This window comes from Bufo bufo, chromosome 9 (genome assembly GCF_905171765.1).
Source record: "Bufo bufo chromosome 9, aBufBuf1.1, whole genome shotgun sequence".
NCBI classification, from domain to species: domain Eukaryota; kingdom Metazoa; phylum Chordata; class Amphibia; order Anura; family Bufonidae; genus Bufo; species Bufo bufo.
Genome location: NC_053397.1, coordinates 28,758,525 through 28,773,452, shown reverse-complemented (window position 1 = coordinate 28,773,452; position 14,928 = coordinate 28,758,525). Strand labels below are relative to the sequence as shown.

The 14,928-nt window shown below is 48.7% G+C and overlaps 1 long non-coding RNA gene across 1 annotated transcript; it reads right to left on the bottom strand.

Moving 5' to 3' along the window:
• Nucleotides 1-7,394: 7,394 nt before the first annotated feature.
• LOC120979178 lies at nucleotides 7,395-12,182 on the bottom strand. The gene is made up of 3 exons (XR_005774251.1): nucleotides 12,054-12,182; nucleotides 8,416-8,535; nucleotides 7,395-7,486 (listed from the first exon to the last, which is right to left on the bottom strand). It is a non-coding gene; the product is annotated as an uncharacterized LOC120979178 (long non-coding RNA).
• Between the last annotated feature and the right edge of the window lie 2,746 nt (nucleotides 12,183-14,928).

Below are 14,928 nucleotides of genomic sequence, written 5' to 3'. Positions count from 1 at the left end.
ATCCTATTAGACCCTGCATAAGGCAGGGGTGCATATGGGTGTTATGTAAGCCATCCAAGAACTGAAGGGTCAAGGCTCTTACATAAAAAATGATTTGTAGTGCCCTGGAGCAGGGGTACTTTAAAGTACGTCCCTATAGAAAGGGTTAATGAATACTGAGAGACTTTTGGGACTTTCTAGCTAATAATTAGAAACTGGTAATTTTCCACAGCTACCATAAGTTTTAAAGAAGAGCATGTTTTGGAGGGAAGAGGCCAGACTTGTTTACCACCAAAAACAGACAGACTGACGTTTTGAATATCTGGTTTAGCTCTGTTATTATGTCTGAAAACCTGTTTTTGTCTGGAAAAAACTGCTGTGTCATTGCCACTGAGTTTCAGCGAAGCTCTAATGCAAGTCTATGAGAGACAGGAGTTGTAACATTGTATTTGTTTGTCCTGAAGTTTCTCCACTCCACCCTTCCCACTAGAAGATTCTACTTTGGCCAGAAACTATATAGAAGAAAAGCAGTCAGAGCCCCTAGTGTTCTACAGTTAGGGAACAGTGCTTAGAAGAGGAGACTCTGCCAGACTACTTGAGTGACCAGAAGAAGACACTGAGACGGGGATACCCTGCTACAGACTCAGGCCATTCCTCAGCATCAAACCCTTCTTGTGCCTAGGAGGAGGCTGGAGAAGTCAGCCCAGAGTTTTGTCTATATTGTTTGGCACTTGAGATCCTCCAGTAAAAGAAACACACTGGTTCACTGCAGACCCTGATTCTATGGACTTATTTCCCATTGGGGTGCACCACGCCCTACCATCCCTTCTGGAGAGCAGCAACACGTATTGACACCTCAACAGTGTCTGAGGGACCCAGGGTAGCATTGGGGCCACCTCAAACCCAGCCACAAATATAAAAAAAAATAAAGAAAAATTGTTAGTAAAAAGTTAAAAAAAGGAAAAATATAAGGGCTCGTTAATGAACTATGGTACACCTGGTTTCTGATCTAACAAAGTCACCGATGGCTTTTTTTGCAATTAGTTTTTTTGCGTCTTTTTGCCATTTTTTTTGTGACATTTTGGTTTCCAAATTGGACTATTTAATTGTGCAGGAGGTTCACTTTCTAGATGAAAACTCCAGATAAGACCGGGATTATGGCACATTTAGTATGTGCAACTTTTCAAAATGTTGCAAAAATGTTGCATCTCATGCCAGCCAAACTCCTGGTCTACTTTTACACCTAAAGATTTAAACCACGTTACACTAATGCAACGTATATTATTAAGGTGCACCAGTTCATACATTTGGTTTAGGAACACAAAACAATGCCAGACTTAAAACTGGCATAAGAACAACCTTAAATGTTAAATAATCCCCAAAATGTGTAATGTAATAAAAATTGGATCATACATTCCCAAAAATACAGTACCAATAAAAAGGCATCCAGCAAAATAGAAGCCCCAATACAACTACATCGACAAATCTTGGAATGCAGTTGTGCAATTTTTTTTCCAATAGATTTTATTATATGCCAATTTAGTAAAACATAAAAATATACATTTGGCAGCACCACAAGATAATGCCATTACTGTATGTATACTGCATAGAGAAAGGCATAAAAAATCACAAGAAAACTATAGAAGAATTGTTACAAAAGTTGCAATATTCAAAGTGGCACTAAAAATATCATGTATCCTGCCTGAAAAATAAACCTTTATGTGGCTGATGACAAAAAAATAGGCCTCTTTCACACGAACGATACGGATTTGGTCTGGGTGCGTTCAGGAAAACTCGCAAGTTCAGTCAGTTTTGTCTACGATTGCGCTCAGTTGTTCCATTTTTTTTCACGCAAGTGCAATGCGTTTGATGCGTTTTTCACGCATGTGAAAAAAAACTGAAGGTTTACAAACAACATCTCCTAGCAACCATCAGTGAAAAACGCATCTCATCCGCACTTGCTTCCAGATGCTATGCATTTTTCACGCAGCCCCATTCACTTCTATGGGGGCAGGGCTGCGTGAAAAACGCAGAATATAGAACATGCTACAAGTTTCATGCAATGCACAAGTGAATCGTGAAAAACAACACTCATGTACACAGACCCGTTGAAATGAATGGTTCCGGATTCAGTGCGGGTGCAATGCGTTCACGTCACGCATTGCCCCCGCACGGAAAACTTGCTCATGTGAAAGGGGCCTTAAAGAGCACTTGCCAGCAGGATCCACACTATTAAACCAGACAAAGGCCCCTTTCAGACGAGCAAGTTTTCCACGCAGGTGCAATGCGTGACGTGAACACATTGCACCGGCATCGAATCCGGAACCATTCATTTCAACGGGTCTGTGTACATGAGCGTTGTTGTTCACGATTCAATTGTGTGCAGCATGTTCTATATTCTGCGTTTTTCACGCAGCCCTGGCCCCATAGAAGTGAATGACTGAATGCAACCGCAGACAAAAATGACTGAACTTGCTTGCAAAATGGTGCGAGTTTCACTGAACGCATCCGGAGCCAATCCGTCACGCTCGTGTGAAAGAGGACATACTGTCTGGTATGGTTGATCCTGCTGATTAAAATACATGTCTTATGAAAATTGGTTGTGGAGTTCCCGAGAAAAAATACTTTTATTCTTTGAGCTAATGAGTGCTTCAGTGCACCAAGGGGCAGGATCTAGCCCCTCAGTGCACCTAAGCTCCTCAGCTCGCCAGTGATAGCCATTTGCCGACGCTTCTGAGTGCACTAAAGCCCTAATTTGCCTTTTATTTTTAGGAATGCCACAGTAGATTTTAACAGGACAGGTATCATTTTAAACAGCAAGATCAACCCTACCAGTCAGTAGGCCTGGCTAATAGGGTTGATCCATCTGGTAGCCCAATCTAGGCTGCATACTTGAGGAATATATCTGAATATTGTCTTAATATGACACGTTTCTTTTTTTCAGTTTCCACTTCCTATAATTGTATATAAAATATTACATATGCAATGTTTAGTGGACGACCTATAACTTGTAAAGCCTGGCGGCGTGCTCTGTTAAATGCTCCGCATAGCTTTCATTTATTAATTTCCCAGTATGCAGAAAAAGAACCTGTCATCTAAGTCCAGCTGTGCACGCAGCTTTGTTAACAATCTCACTGATAAAAATAAGAAAAAGAGTAAAAGAAAGAGTAAATATTCTAAAAATCTGATAAAATTAATGGAGAAAACAGAGTCTGCATTCTTGACAAATCCAGGTCGCATTGGCTGAGCCTGTGGGATTTTGTAAGGTTCTCGTACATGTTTTCTTGTATGATATTTGTATCTTAAGAGAGCTTTCATTTCCCTTCATCTTTAACTTCTACAGAAACATGAGGGTTACAGCACCGTGGAAGGAAAGGACAAATATCCAGAGAGACCAAGGGTGCACCTAGCCTTTCTGCTGCCTGAGCCGAAAACTGAAACAGCGCCCCCCCATGCCAATTTCTTAACCTAACCCCTTTGCCACAATGAAAGCCCTCATTGCCCATGACCCTTCCACTGCTCCCCTCTTGCCCCTACCTGGTGCTGCCTGAGGCGATCGCCTCACCTGGCCTCATTTGTGGTGCACCCCTGCCAGAGACAACAGCCCCTGTCAGAGACAAATGCTCTATTGAAAAATATAGTTATCTTCTCAAAGAAAAGTCCAATATACATTTCTTTAGACCCAGTGGGGAAATTCAGGATCAGGTTTTCTGATGCAGTTTTGGAAGCCAAAATCAGGAGTGGATCATAAAAGGAGATAAAATATGAAGGAAAGATACAACTTTCTTTTTTTAATCCACTCTTGGTTTTGGCTTCGAAAACTGCATGCAGAAACTTGACCATGTGGCTGTACCCTTATCCTTCAAGCCAAGGCATCCAATGACTTCCACATAAGGCTACTTTCACACTTGCGTTTCGGGTTCCGCTTGTGAGATCCGTTTGAGGGCTCTCACAAGCGTCCCCGAACTGATCCGTTCATCCCCAATGCATTCTGAATGGATAAGGATCCGTTCAGAATGCATCAGTTTGGCTCCGTTCCGCCTCCATTCCGCTCTGGAGGCGGACACCAAAACGCAGCTTGCAGAGTTTTGGTGTTCGCCTGGCCGTGCGGAGTCAAACGGATCCGTACAGACTTACAATGCAAGTCAATGGGGACGGATCCGTTTGACGCTGACACAATATGGTGCAATTGCAAACGGATCCGTCCCCCATTGACTTTTAATGTAAAGTCAGGAGTCCCTATTAATATACCATCGGATCGGCGTTTTCTCCAATCCGATGGTATATTTTAACTTGAAGCGTCCCCATCACCATGGGAACGCCTCTTTGTTAGAATATACCATCGGATTTGAGTTAGATCGTGAAACTCAGATCCGACAGTATATTTGAAACACAGAGGCGTTCCCATAGTGATGGGGACGCTTCAAGTTAGAATATACTAAGAACTGTGGACATAACGGCCCCCTGCTGCCTGGCAGCACCTGATATCTTACAGGGGGCTGTGATCCGTACAATTAACCCCTCAGGTGCCGCACCTGAGGGGTTAATTGTGCGTATCATAGCCCCTGTAAGAGATCAGGTGCTGCCGGGCAGCAGGGAACAGACCCCCCTCCCTCCCCAGTATTATATTCATTGGTGGCCAGTACGGCCCCCCCTCCCTCCCTCCCTCCCCAGTATTATATTCATTGGTGGCCAGTGCGGCCCCCCTCTCTCCCTCCCCAGTATTATATTCATTGGTGGCCATTGCGGCCCCCCTCCCTCCCTCCCCAGTATTATATTCATTGGTTGCCAGTGCGCCCTCCCCTCCCCCCCCCCCTAATTAAAATCACCCCCCGGAGAGTTCCGATCGGAGTCCCAGTTTAATGGCTGGGGCTCCGATCGGTTACCATGGCAGCCAAGACGCTACTGCAGTCCTGGCTGCCATGGTTACTTAGCAATTTTAGAAGCATTATAGCATTATACTTACCTGCGCTGTCTGTGTCCGGCCGGGCGCTCCTGAGGGGTTAATTGTGCGGATCACAGCCCCCTGTAAGAGATCTGGTGCTGCCAGGCAGCAGGGGCAGTTATGTACACAGTTCTTTTAGTATATTATAACTTGAAGCGTCCCCATCACCGTGGGAACGCCTCTGTGTTAGAATATACTGTCGGATCTGAGTTTTCACGATGTGAAAACTCAGATCTGAAAAAAAAGTTATGCAGACGGATCCGTTCTGAACGGATGCAAGCGTTTGCATTATAGGTGCGGATCCGTCTGTGCGGATACCAGACGGATCCGCACCGAACGCAAGTGTGAAAGTAGCCTTATAGAGAATGGACCATGTATGTGCTTGGTTTCCTACACGGAAGTCAACGGGTATTGGAGAAAAAGCTAGACGCTTTCGAACAAGCAACATACTACTGAATATGCTTACAAGCTCTTTTTTTTTTCAAAAAGAAAATAATTCTGTGCCTCTGGTGCCACCAGATGTAAGGTAGCTATCCTATAAGTCAGTGTTCAACCATATGAACGGGCCTTGAGAGCTAAATCAGTATCTCATCTGCATCTGTTTCGGGGTTATGGATAGAGGTGTTCAAAACAATGCTACACAAAACATATTTGTTACAAATTTCCCCAAAAAATTCTAATTTCAGTGAATCCAAAACCTTTGGGACTTGTCCTGAACGAATTGCTCATACTGTCACCCACCATGACTTAGGGAGGTAAGACCTTTTCCAGACCCTTCACACCACCCACCACCAACCCTCCCCATTAACACACGTAGACCGTAATTGTTGGTGTAAAGGCCATAGCAGCCGTTTATTAAACAGCCAAAATACTCCACCATCATTTTAAAATATACATTAATAAATATCAACCAATAAATACAAACATATAAATACACTGTAATAATAACATTCACTTATTGGAAGGATCCTAGAAGGCAACCCTAGCAAGCTGCGATCTTCACTCCACACATCTCCATCCTTACCCTCGGCCGCACTCGCCGACCCAAGGGCACCAAATTCTCCAGAACCATATATTCCTCTACCCCTGTAGGCCTTCCAGCCCAACAGGAGCCCCCAGCTTTCAGCTTACCGAACCACATAGATGCACGTTCCAACGTGTCATGCACCTACTAAACATAGTATTGCCTTCCAGGACCCCCCTGTTAACCAGCCCCCCTGCTATGACATAATAGAACAAAAATACAAATAAAGGGCGGGAGGGTGGGCAACTTCTCCGGAACTATAATGGCCTCTGGTGCCGCCCCCACTACCACCCTGCATATAAACTACCCGCGAAACTGCAGCACCGCCCCCCCTGCACGTCCCCAGCAACACTCCACCCACCCACTAGATTAACCCTATCCTGGTCTTCCACTTCCCCCCTCAGTCAGTTCTCACTGCGCTACGTCTGCGCCCCGCTCCGTTGTCCCGATGACTTAGGGAGGTAAGACCTTTTCCAGACCCTTCACACCACCCACCACCAACCCTCCCCATTAACACACGTAGACCGTAATTGTTGGTGTAAAGGCCATAGCAGCCGTTTATTAAACAGCCAAAATACTCCACCATCATTTTAAAATATACATTAATAAATATCAACCAATAAATACAAACATATAAATACACTGTAATAATAACATTCACTTATTGGAAGGATCCTAGAAGGCAACCCTAGCAAGCTGCGATCTTCACTCCACACATCTCCATCCTTACCCTCGGCCGTACTCGCCGACCCAAGGGCACCAAATCCTCCAGAACCATATATTCCTCTACCCCTGTAGGCCTTCCAGCCCAACAGGAGCCCCCAGCTTTCAGCTTACTGAACCACATAGATGCACGTTCCAACGTGTCATGCACCTACTAAACATAGTATTGCCTTCCAGGACCCCCCTGTTAACCAGCCACAGACGCACATCGGAGACACCTCACCTATGGGCGTCCCGCCACACCCTGAAGGCTGTCTCCAAACCATCCTGCAGCCCTAGTGCCCACAAATCAATGCCAATCTCATTCAAATGCACCCCGTCCGACCTAAGGAACTGAGGCGACGCCACCTCCAACTCCCTATGTCGAACCACAAAACCACCTTGCCGCCGCACAAAACGCCCCACCTCCTTATTCAACTTCGCCCTAGCCTTGTTGATCCGGTCCACTGACCTCGCAAAACGCCACGAACTCCTGGCTACCACCTCCGACCACACTACCAACAAATCTGGGAATTCCTCCATTAGGCGTAACAAATCCAGCTTGATGTCCCTGATCACATCCCTCGAGCGGCGAACGCCCAAGTCATTCCCGCCTACGTGCAAAACCACAATATCCGGGCACCTATCCAATGAGACAAAAGCATGAAATTCAGGCAACACGCGGCCCCACAACATACCCCGCACACCAATCCACCGGACCTGCAACTCATCCGGCTGGAAACCCAACTGCCGACCACATCTCCTCACATTCGCTCTCAACGCTCCCCAGTACACATAAGAATGGCCAAAAATCCACGCCAAACAAGAACGCGAACCTGCAAAAAACGAAAGGAAAACGGTTACCCCACGTGAAGAAACAAACATTACAACCCAGCTCGCTCCCTCCACCAACCTCACAACAAGTGAGGCCGAATATATGAACGAAAACACGCAGACTCCCACCGGCCAATCCGCATAATAGCATCCTCACCTAAACCCCATCTAGCAGCCTCCGTCGCCGCACCAATGCGAAAAGAATGAGACGCAAACTCACTCGCCACAAAACCCGCCGCTGTCAAACATTTACGAAAAACCGCCACAAACTGATAACGGGACAAGGCCGAGCCATCCCGATGTACCAGCAGTCCCGCTCCTCCAAGCGGTCGACGGGCCACATACTCCTCCAAACAGCGAACCGGGCACACCACTGATCCAGACAAAGGTCGCAACAAAATGCACACCCCCTTACCCACCTGATCCGTCTTGGACCTGCGTAACACACACCGCAAACCCTCTGCACCAAAGCTCACGTCCTCCCGTAATAAACCTCCGCCACGCACCCGACTGACCGCTACCAGCTCCGAAACCCGGAATGCCCCAAAGAAAGCCAAGGAAAAAGCTGCCCGAAACAAACACACCTCATACCCTGACTCGCACACACTCCCCACCTTATCCCATAACAACTGCAGCACCTGAAAAGATACCGGACGCCGGGAATCCTTCTTCACCACACTGCGACGATACCCTTTCAAGGCTTGCCTCACCAAAAAACTCCGAGACACATCCGCCAAACCCCGCATTCATAACCAAAAGGCCACCGCTGCAACCCTCTTAGTAGCAACAGAAAAAGACAGACCATCGCTAAACGACCGACCCACGAAATAAACTAGCAATGAGTGAAAATCTCCAACCCCCTTACAGCCCCCCACCTGCTCAATCAAACGCTCCCAGTGCGACCACACAGCAGAATAAGCCGACCACGTACCGCTACTCACGGACCGCCGAACCAGATCTAATGAGACCCCAAGGCCACGCTCCAGAGCCACTGAGGACACAGCAGACCCGACACCTCCGCTCCCGGCACCAAACTGCGAAAACGATCCCACTGGAAACGAGAAAGAGCGTCAGCAATGGAATTATCAACCCCAGGTACATGAACTGCCACAAAACACGCATTCAACTTCAAACCGTTCAAAACCAAATGACGAAGCAACCGCACCACTGGGGGCGAATTTGCTGACTGACTATTCACCGCCTGCACCACCCCCAAATTGTCACAACAAAAACGTACCCTCTTATTTCTCAACAAATCCCCCCACAACTCGGTAGCCAAAACAATAGGGAACAACTCCAATAAGGCCAAATTCCCCAGCAAACCAGCCACCCTCCATTCTTCCGGCCACGCACCAGCGCTCCATTGACCCTGACAAAAAGCCCCGTAACCACATGAACCTGACGCATCCGTAAACAACTCCAAATCAACATTACAGATGAGCGCCTCCATCCATACCGACCGACCGTTATAGTCCCTCAAAAAACGCTCCCACACCTCCAAATCCGCACGCACCTCAGCAGACAACCGCACAAAATGAAACGGGGCCTTCACTCCTGCCGTGGCCATAGCCAAACGTCTACAAAAAAACCCTACCCATAGGTAAAATCCTACAGGCAAAATTTAACTTCCCCAAAACGGACTGTACCCGTCTAAGCTGCGCCTTCTTCGCCATCCGCAACAAGCCCACTTCACCACGCAAATCCTCCACCTTATCCAAAGGCAACCGACACTCCATGGCTACACTATCAATCTCAATCCCCAAAAACTTCATTGTTGTAGACAGGCCTTCTGTCTTCTCCCGTGCCAAAGGTACCCCAAAACTAGCGGACACTCGCTCCATGGTGTGCAACAACACAGAACACACCCTTGACCCAGCCGGCCCTAAAAACAAAAAATCGTCTAGGTAATGCAAAACAGAACTCCAACCCGCCTCCTGCCGCACAACCCATTCCAGAAAGGAACTAAACGTTTCAAACAGTGAACATGAGATAGCACATCCCATAGGCAAACAACAATCCACAAAAAACTGCCCCTCCCATTTAAAACCCAACAAACGAAAAAACTATCCGGATGAATTGGCAACAAGCGAAAAGCAGCCTCAATATCCGTCTTAGCTAACAATGCACCCTGCCCAAAAAGACGGACCCACCTCACCGCCTCATCAAATGACGTGTAAGAAACCGAGCATAACTCATCATCAATGCCGTCGTTGACAGAACACCCAGCCGGGTAAGACAAATTATGAATTAGCCGAAATTTGTTAGGCTCCTTCTTCGGGACCAACCCCAAAGGAGAAACTCACAAATCCGACAACGGACACTCGCTAAAGGGGCCTACCACCCTCCCAGCTGCCACCTCCTTTGCAATTTTTTCCGAAACCACCTCCGGCCGCATAAACGCCGATGACAAATTACGCCCTGCTATTCCCGATCCTACTGCCGAACACGGAATCCTAAAACCATCCCTAAACCCAGCCAACAATAAAGCCGCCGCTTCCTTATTTGGGTATTTCTCTAGAAACGGCTCCATCACGTCCACCCTCACCGGGGTCACCCCTCTTCTGCGCAACCTCAAAACCCCTTCCCCTTCCCCGCTTGAAACACCGCGCAAAGCTATGGGCACCACCACAGCCTAAGCACTCATGCTTGAAGCGACAATCGGACAGGTATTTACAGTGACCCTCGTTGAACTGCCAACAACAACCTTTCCTGACCCCCCCTGCTGACTCTGACGCCGAGGGACCCCCGGCCGCCCCACGAAAGGGCTGACTCACACCCTTTGGGGCCGTCATCAAACGCCTCCACAGACCTATATCCTTATGGTCCCAACGGATACTAGGCCTGACCGCTTTCCTCTGGCGAAACTGCTCATCATACCTGAGCCACGCCACCCCACCATACGTCCGATACGCCTCCCCAATGGCATCCATGTAGCAAAACAGAGCCGAACAGTGTTCCGGCGCCTTTTCGCCCACCACACTAGCCAGAATAGCAAACGCCTGCAGCCAATTCAGAAAAGTACGCGGGATCAACCTGTACCTCCGCTTCTCTTCCTCCTCCTTCTTACTCTCGTCCGGTTTCACCCTGTCCAATTGAAACTTATCCAACGGAAGCAGCGAGAAAATCTCCACGTACTCATCTTTCCAAATCTTTTCCCTGACCTCCACCTTCAAATGGGCCCCCAACGGCCCTTCAAAGCACACGTAGACTTCACCCTTGGCTGCGTCCGCTAACCTGATCTCCTCTCCAGCACCCTGACCCCCACTACCTCCAGCGACTGCAACCGCCGCCGCACCCACCCCGACTGCTGTAGAGCCCCCCACACCAGCCGCACAATGCCGCTCCGCGTCACCAACCGCAGGCGCAGCAGCCCATACTGCGGCCGGAGACGGCTCTGCCCCAGACTTCCATTGAGATAACAAAGTCCACATACCCGCCAACAAATCTCGTGCTAAACTGTCACCCCCCGACTGACCTCCCCCCACCCCCACAACCGGGTCCGGACCCGACATCCTCTCACCTGGCTGTCCCTGGGGCGTCCTCCCAGCAGCCGCCGACCGCACCATTGCACCTCTCTGCGAAGACTCCATCGCCGACCTGGACGTAGCAGGACATGCGCCGACAGCATCGTCCCTCTGGTCCCCGATCTCCCAAGCCTCCTGGCTGATTTCACCATCTTCCAGCGCTTGATCCTCAACTAAACCCCCACCAACATCCCATTGGCGTGGTTGCACCAGAATATCGTCCCTGTCGACAGACCCACCTCCCGGCGGCCGCGGACCATAGGCATCATTCGCTTCAGTCCCACCAAAAACCAGCTCCACAGAAGTCCCACTGTGAGCCGCATCCGACCTCCTCACATTCCTGCAGTCCACCGGCTACACTGAGGGCGGAGCCAAGCCCATTCCCCCAGCCAGCGCACTCCTCTGAACATCTCTGCCCGGCACCGCAGGGGCACCAGCAGGTGGCGACATCCTGGATCCACTACGCCGCTGCGCACCAGACCCCCGCCGCCGGCCAGCAGACAGAGACCGCAGGGCCGCCCTCCGACTCCCAGACGGATCTCCCGCCGCAGCACCAACGCCAGCTGAACGAGCCCCCTCCAGCTCCGGACTCTGCGCTGCCTCCCGACTCCTCCTGCGATCAGCCGCCGCTGCCCGATCCTCACCTGGGGTAAGTGAGACCGCGTCACATAGGCCACCGACACCGCCAGCCACTCGAGACCTGAGGCCCCGTCCGCCTGCCCGCGCCTCACACAGCTCCACCTCACCGCGCCGCGCACTCCTAGCCAACCTAGCTGCATCCTGACCTTGGCCCCTCCGAACCTCAGACGCATGAGCGCGACACTGCGCCGAACTCCTACCGCTGCGCCCGGCATACAGGTACATCAGCCGCCCCAGCTGGAGCAAGGGAAGGGTTAACAGGGGGACTCCTAAGCCTGCGCCTTAACCGGGGAGTCACCTCCGGACTCAAACGCTCCGGAGGGACAGATCTCCTAGCCCTCACTCTTCCTGCCACCGCCACCGAAGGAACAGCCGGGGCTCCTACCGCCGCCTGCAGACTACTCACCAGCCAGTCGGAGCCATGCTGCTCCGCTGCTGCGCGCACCGCCACCAATAACTCTTCAAGCGCCGACATGCCCCTAAACTTCGCCTACGCCTGCAACAACCAACTACACCACAACTTCTCCGGAACTATAATGGCCTCTGGTGCCGCCCCCACTACCACCCTGCATATAAACTACCCGCAAAACTGCAGCACCGCCCCCCCTGCACGTCCCCAGCAACACTCCACCCACCCACTAGATTAACCCTATCCTGGTCTTCCACTTCCCCCCTCAGTCAGTTCTCACTGCGCTACGTCTGCGCCCCGCTCCGTTGTCCCGATTTTTAAGATTAGAAGACAGAAAAGAAGACATCTGCCAATAAAACAAGATGATTTTTTAAGCAATATGGTTTCATTTTATTTTTTATTCTTCATCCATATTACAAATATACATAAAATATACAATATACATCAATACTTATACCCAAATTACAAGAGGAGAGAAGTAAAGAAGCAAGAATAAAAACCATATATACACTGCTCAAAAAAATAAAGGGAACACTTAAACAACACAATGTAACTCCAAGTCAATCACACTTCTGTGAAATCAAACTGTCCACTTAGGAAGCAACACTGAGTGACAATCAATTTCACATGCTGTTGTGCAAATGGGATAGACAACAGGTGGAAATTAAAGGCAATTAGCAAGACACCCCCAATAAAGGAGTGGTTCTGCAGGTGGTGACCACAGATCACTTCTCAGTTCCTATGCTTCCTGGCTGATGTTTTGGTCACTTTTGAATGCTGGCGGTGCTTTCACTCTAGTGGTAGCATGAGACGGAGTCTACAACGCACACAAGTGGCTCAGGTAGTGCAGCTTATCCAGGATGGCACATCAATGCGAGCTGTGGCAAGAAGGTTTGCTGTATCTGTCAGCATAGTGTCCAGAGCATGGAGGCGCTACCAGGAGACAGGCCAGTACATCAGGAGACGTGGAGGAGGCCGTAGGAGGGCAACAACCCAGCAGCAGGACCGCTACCTCCGCCTTTGTGCAAGGAGGAACAGGAGGAGCACTGCCAGAGCCCTGCAAAATGACCTCCAGCAGGCCACAAATGTGCATGTGTCTGCTCAAACGGTCAGAAACAGACTCCATGAGGGTGATATGAGGGCCCGACATCCACCGGTGGGGGTTGTGCTTACAGCCCAACACCGTGCAGGACGTTTGGCATTTGCCTGAGAACACCAAGATTGGCAAATTCGCCACTGGCGCCCTGTGCTCTTCACAGATGAAAGCAGGTTCACACTGAGCACATGTGACAGACATGACAGAGTTTTGAGACGCCGTGGAGAACGTTCTGCTGCCTGCAACATCCTCCAGCATGACCGGTTTGGCATTAGGTCAGTAATGGTGTGGGGTGGCATTTCTTTGGAGGGCCGCACAGCACTCCATGTGCTCGCCAGAGGTAGCCTGACTGCCGTTAGGTACTGAGATGAGATCCTCAGACCCCTTGTGAGACCATATGCTGGTGCGGTTGGCCCTGGGTTCCTCCTAATGCAAGACAATGCTAGACCTCATGTGGCTTGAGTGTGTCAGCAGTTCCTGCAAGACGAAGGCATTGATGCTATGGACTGGCCCGCCCGTTCCCCAGACCTGAATCCAATTGAGCACATCTGGGACATCATGTCTCGCTCTATTCACCAACGTCACGTTGCACCAAAGGCTGTCCAAAAGTTGGCAGATGCTTTAGTCCAGGTCTGGGAGGAGATCCCTCAGGAGACCGTCCGCCACCTCATCAGGAGCATGCACAGGCGTTGTAGGGAGGTCATAAAGGCACTTGGAGGCCACACACACTACTGAGCCTCATTTTTACTTGTTTTAAGGACATTACATCAAAGTTGGATCAGCCTGTAGTGTGTTTTTCCACTTTAATTTTGAGTGTGACTCCAAATCCAGACCTCCATGGGTTCAAAAATTTGATTTCTATTTTTTAATTTTTGTGTGATTTTGTTGTCAGCACATTCAACTATGTAAAGAACAAAGTATTTCAGAAGAATATTTAATTAATTCAGATCTAGGATGTGTTATTTTTGTGTTCCCTTTATTTTTTTGAGCAGTGTATATTTATATATATATATATATATATATACAGTATATATATATATATAGATTCAAAAGGATGAGGCAGCACTCCAAGCATGAGGTGAAAAAATTGTGGATCCTTTTATTCCCCTCTGTAACGTTTCAACCGCTCAATGCGGTCTTTATCAAGCATAAAACATGGTGTCATACACGGGTATCTATACCCAGAATACATAGCAACATATCAAGTGATAATCATTCAATTAATGAAATATAAAAACATAAAAACCAGTATACAAATACAAACAATATCTCCATAATGTGAATAACATATCAATAGTGGTTTACATAGTGTGTTCCATTGTGCAAATCAATAGTATCCATAATAATCACATAACTATACCCTACAATGTGTAAATAGAGCTCATTATGGCAGTGTAACACCACCTGTGTATAAGTGTCAATAGTAATCATGATTAATAAGATTAAAAACTCACTCGGCGGTGACGGGATTACAGCGCCTAAGTCCGCGTCCTCAGAATCCGACTGTGCATAATCGGAAACCCAGCAACGCCGCCCAAACAGACGAAGCCAAGCGACGTCACACGGGTCACGTGAACGATCAACTGATCATCCACATGACCCATGCAACCATCGCGAGACCAGTCCGGACGCAGCGCCGAACAACGTCACGCAGCTCTACTTGGAACCTTTTTAAGATCCAGCCAGGCTAAATATGATTTTTTGCCATTTTTCAGGTGGTCTTAAACTTTTGATCAGAACTGTACAATATAACAATAAAAAGCTAAAAACTAAAAC